Source organism: Papaver somniferum, unplaced genomic scaffold (genome assembly GCF_003573695.1).
Source record: "Papaver somniferum cultivar HN1 unplaced genomic scaffold, ASM357369v1 unplaced-scaffold_107, whole genome shotgun sequence".
Classification (NCBI taxonomy): domain Eukaryota; kingdom Viridiplantae; phylum Streptophyta; class Magnoliopsida; order Ranunculales; family Papaveraceae; genus Papaver; species Papaver somniferum.
Window position 1 is genome coordinate 824,133 of NW_020619603.1, and position 5,268 is coordinate 829,400.

The window sequence follows — 5,268 nt, forward strand, 5'->3', positions numbered from 1 at the left end:
ATTGGTGAAATCCTGAGTCCTGGTTCCTCTTGATCCTGTGACAATTTTGTATATATTTTTGTTTTAAATCTATTCAAGTCCGAGCATCGAATCCGTATTTACCGCACGAAAAATATTACAACAAAATGGCGCCGCCGACGCGGACTTGTATATAGATTTGTTTTTAGGTTTTTATTTTTTTTTTTTTTTACTATTATTTGTTTTTTTTTTACGTTTCTTTTTGTGTCTTTGATTTACAGGTTCGAAGTGTAATACTAAGGACTTGGGAACAAAAAGCTTAAAGCTAAAAGCTAAAAGATAAAAGAGAAGAGAAAAAAGACATAATTTTTTTTAGGATTTAATTTTTTTTATTATTATTATTTTTTTGTATATAGCTTTTTTTATTTATTTTTAGAATTTGTAAATAGGCTTTATTTTTCATAATTTTTGTAATTTTGGACTTTTTATTTGGACTTTACTCTGGACTTTGGACACTTTCTTTTAATTTTAAACCCTACGGAAGGGTATCCTTAAATACAAACTGTTTGCAGGGAAGGACGACGATTACGATATCGTCTCGGCCCCTCGGGTTAGTACATGACATAGGAGTCGTGGCCCGAGTCGACTTCCCGGTTCATCCCCCGTCTGGTCCGGGAGGGTAAGTCCATCGAAACATTCGCGAATCTCCTGTAAGCGAGTTACTGTATTCCTTAAGGTGATTCATTGATTGAGGACGAATTTGGACTGTTTTTAATTTCCTAGTAAAGGGAAAGGCCTGGCCAAATCAAGATAAGGACTCGGATTTCATCACCGTTTCCTTCTTGCCCGCCTTAGGAAAACGAAACCAAACGCGAACCTAAGCCTAAAATTTTGAATAGAACGAGACCAATAGGGTAACGAGCTTAATAGGAAACTCGTTCGAAAAATATTGGTTGCTCTTTAAGCACATTTCAAAGTTCATGATGGTTTCTGTGAGTTGAATGCGTGACTGCGCCGCCTTGTGATAGCGGTGAGGCCTTGGGTATCAAAGCTCCACTGAGCTTCCCTCGCCTCGATTCAACTTACATTAGCTTGGATTGATTCCAGAGGGGTGTGCTCAAATTGTAACGAATTCCTTTTCGAAGGAATAGAAGCTGGTCTAGAAAACAATCTAAGTGGAGCCATCATGCTTTTTGTTTGCTAGATTCTATAGGTTTGATTTGGTCGAGTTGGACTTGTTTGTGATTGCGTAGAATTCCCCTGCAATTAAGAATGTCGAACTGGTATGATAGAAGCCAATACAATGAATATCGACCTGAATTTGAATATGGACATCATCAGTATTATGACCATAGTGAGAATAGTGACTGGGGACGCCAACCTTTTCAAGGTTATGGTTCATACCATGGTGAGCCCAATTACTATCCGCACGCGCATCAGTCATACGAGCAAGAAGATTATAATACTAGTTCTTCGTCTTTATAGGATACAATCAAACTATTGAAAAGTAAGTCCTTATTATGATCCTTCAGTTCCTATTCCTTCTCTAGAAGAGACTCTCAGGAATTTAGCTGAGTCATCACGTCAGTTAGCTGAATCGACGTATAAATTAGATGAGGTGAATAATGTAGTTATGGACCTCCGTTGATAGAGTACCGAAAGCGCCCCAGAAGTGTACCGGAAGTACCCCAGAAATACCCCGGAGGAACCCCGAAAAAAGTGCGGAAAATGCCCCAGAGGACACTTGCTATACGGACCCTTGATTTTGGATAAGGGGTAACCTAATTACTAAGGGGTGACCCATTTCCAGGCATCTGCTAAAGGAAGACCAGCCACAGATAAGGGGAGGTCAACTTCTCAAATTCAAAAGAAAATTTTGGCGGGAAAATTTTCTTTCACCAGACAGATTTAGGGTTGGATTTTCGGACGAGTTTTAATGAGATTCAATCACTGACTCTCATGGGCTGGACGTGATATGGATATACAATTCTAGTATGGATGATTTCATGGGCTTAATTGGGCTAGAATGGCCGGGAGAAGTGAATCAAAGTTCAACAGGATACGTACTCTTTAGGTTTATTTTCAAAGATTTTGTGAAGAATTTTGGGAGAGTTTTACGCTGGATAAAGATGTACCTAGTCTTGTTCAAGTCTTAAGAGAATTTTGGAGCGTAATAACTGGCCATAGGACGCGTACAAAGCAACAGAAAAGAGATTATTCTCTCAACTGCTCGAGAAGAAAAAAAGAGAAATACTCTCGGATTTAGTCGAGATTTATGGATCTGTTGGGCTATATAAGTGTTGGTTTACATAAAATAAAGGTTAGAAAAGTTTAGAGACAAATAGAAGAGAGTTCAGAGCCGAAACGAGGAAGATACCATTGATTGTTGCTGCTGCTGCTGCTGCGAGGAGGAAGAACGTGAAGAACATACTCTCCAAGGCCGTCGTTTATCAACAGTGACATCGACTGTCACTTGTGTGTCGTAGTTCTTCAACGACAACAGCACTTCAGCTTTGTCGTTGATTCTGGACGCCTTCTGTGGGTCGCAAAATTCTGTTTTACATCATTTGCTTGTCTTTCTCTTCATTGTAAAACACTTTTGAGCATCAATGAAATATTTTGAGAGGTTTTCCAACATGATGAGCAGCTAAATTCTTGGTGATTGAGGCAATGGAGGATCTATTCACTCATGTTTGATTGGTAAATTCTTTTTATAAATTCTTAATTATTTATTTTATTTAATTCACTTGGATCAATAAAAAAAGAGATAAAAATGGTTTTCTTAATTAGTTGTGAATCAGTTTGATGTTTTATGCTTAGAATTAATTCTTTGATAAATCATGCTTAAGGATTACAATTTAATATTTGGACACCTTATAGATTAAGAGGTGATTTAATGGAAAAAGAGCTAGATAATAATTATGAAATATTTTTTCAGTTTCCTCTCAGAGAAGAGAAAATTCCAAACTTTTAGTTTTGATTTCCTTTCCATCATCATCATCTGTATAAGACTTCAGTATCCATTTACGTAAATGGATCTGCTCTGAAGAACTGTTTTTCTTTTGTATCAACAAAGAGGTGAAGAATATGAAGATCGTTTAATCCTCTTTGTTCTTTGGTCTCTGTGTATTTTTTTTTGGGTTTATGTACTCTGAAGAACAAGGTTCATGTTCTAATAGATTTCATTTTGAATAATACTGCAGTTGGAAGTAGAGAACGGAGATTTGAGGTCATCTGTCAGTGATAATTCTTCAGTTGCTACTGAAAATCGAGGTAAGATCATCTTTAATCTCTAGTTTTATGTTTTGGGTTCAATTTTGGTTTTTATTTATTTTCGATTTTGATTTTGATTTTGTATGGAACTAAGAAATCATGATAAGCTTCAGTTCTCTTCATCTTTCTATTTTTTTTATTAAAATAAACTTATACCCAATCTCAAATTGTTTTCCAGATTAGCCTTTTCTCCCACTTTTGTTCTTAAAAATGAATTCGGAGTTTCTGATCTAGTTTGGGACAGATTTATGATATTTTGAGGATTGTTGTTTTCTGTTCATAATGTTGTATTATTGGATAGTTTGTTACAAATTGAATTAGTTAACTGAGGTTATATGTGATTATGATGTTTATTGATAGGAAGTCTTTATGATAAATTATGTTTGGGTATGAATGAATTGAATTTTTTGTGAGAAACATATCTCAATTTCAGGCATTGCCATAAGTAAGTCCTTGTTATAATCTAAGGATGTGTAATTTCTTTTGAAATTGAAAGAATGATCTGCAACATGGTTGTGTGAAATTGGTTTTGAAATCAAGATTAGCTTTCTGTAATTCCTTTGAATTTGTGGTGTTAACCAATAGTTTCTTTGAAGAAGACGGTGAACACTTTAACTTATGTTTACCCTTATCTGCTCTAAGATGCAGGTGGCCCTGGCCCTGTTTTGTTTAACACTTTAACTTTTGTTTTTCATTTCAGATGGATGCAAATACAACTCAAAGTGAAGCTGCAACTGAAATTGGTTCCTCTATTCACCCTACATCTATACCTGCACCTTCTGCTGATGCTCAGCAAGCTGCACAATCTGCTCCAACCGAAGCTACAAATAATGCTGGTGATGTATCCGCGAAGCCGAAATCCAGTTCAAAAGTTTGGAATGAGTTTATAAAATTAAATGGGGAATGGGCAGAATGTAAGCATTGTAAGAAGAAATTGAAAGCCGGTAGTCAAAAGAATGGTACGTCTGGATTATGGAAACATTCACCAAGAATCCTAATAAGAAGCAGGTGAAAGGACAGAAATTATTGGTGGTTGAACCCCAAAATCCAGGTGAGGATAGTAAATTAATTGCATCTAATTTCAGTCAAGAAGCGTGCAGAAGGGCTCTTGTTGTGTTTATCATTGTTGATGAGAAGCCATTCAGAATTGTTGAAGACGAAGGGTTTAGGGCCTATTCGCAAATGTTGGAGCCTAGATTCAAAATTCCGAGTCGTATGACCATTTATAGGGATCTGTTTACAACTCTATGTAGATGAGAAAATTACTTTGAAACGTTACTTTGCAGCTTCCAAAATGAGGGTGTCCTTGACAACTGACACATGGATTTCACCTAACAATTATAACTACATCTGTGTTACTGTTCACTTTATTGATCAAAATTGGAAGTTACAAAAGAGAATCATAATGTTTTGTCAAATTGAAGGTCACACAGGCAGTGATATTGGTCAAATTTTAGAAAGATGTTTATTGGATTGGGGTCTTGAGGATGTGTTTGGGGTTACTCTAGACAACGCCAGTGCTAATACGAAGGCAATTGAATATTTGAAGCAAAGTGTGATTGGTTGGACATCAGCTCCAATTAGAGCCGAATATTTGCACGTAAGTTAGTTTTTCTGATTTGTTCATTTCTAAATTCTAATATTTGCATGTGTATCTGTAATTTATCAATTTCAGTGTATGTGTACATTTACTAAGCCTAATATTTGCATGTGTAATCTAATATTTGCATGTGTAATCTAATATTTGCATGTGTATCTGTTCTTACCAGGTCAGATGTGCAGCTCATGTTCTTGCCATTGTGACAAAAGATGCAGTAAGACTCTACAATAAATCAATATGTAGGATCAGGTCAGTTATCAAATATGTAACTAGATCTCCTGCTAGGTTGAATAAGTTTAAATATTGTTGTGGTTTAGAAAAGATTGAATATAAGCAAGGTTTGATCCTGGATGTGAAAACTCGATGGAATAACACTTATTTAATGTTAGAAGCTGCTGAAAAGTATGAAAAAGTTTTCAAAAGGTTAGAAAAGCATG

General features: G+C 35.9%; 1 long non-coding RNA gene across 1 annotated transcript; it reads left to right on the plus strand.

Moving 5' to 3' along the window:
- Positions 1-2,979: 2,979 nt before the first annotated feature.
- LOC113328157 lies at positions 2,980-3,989 on the plus strand. Its single transcript, XR_003349283.1, has 3 exons — positions 2,980-3,036; positions 3,162-3,231; positions 3,932-3,989. It is a non-coding gene; the product is annotated as an uncharacterized LOC113328157 (long non-coding RNA).
- The last annotated feature ends 1,279 nt before the right edge of the window (positions 3,990-5,268 follow it).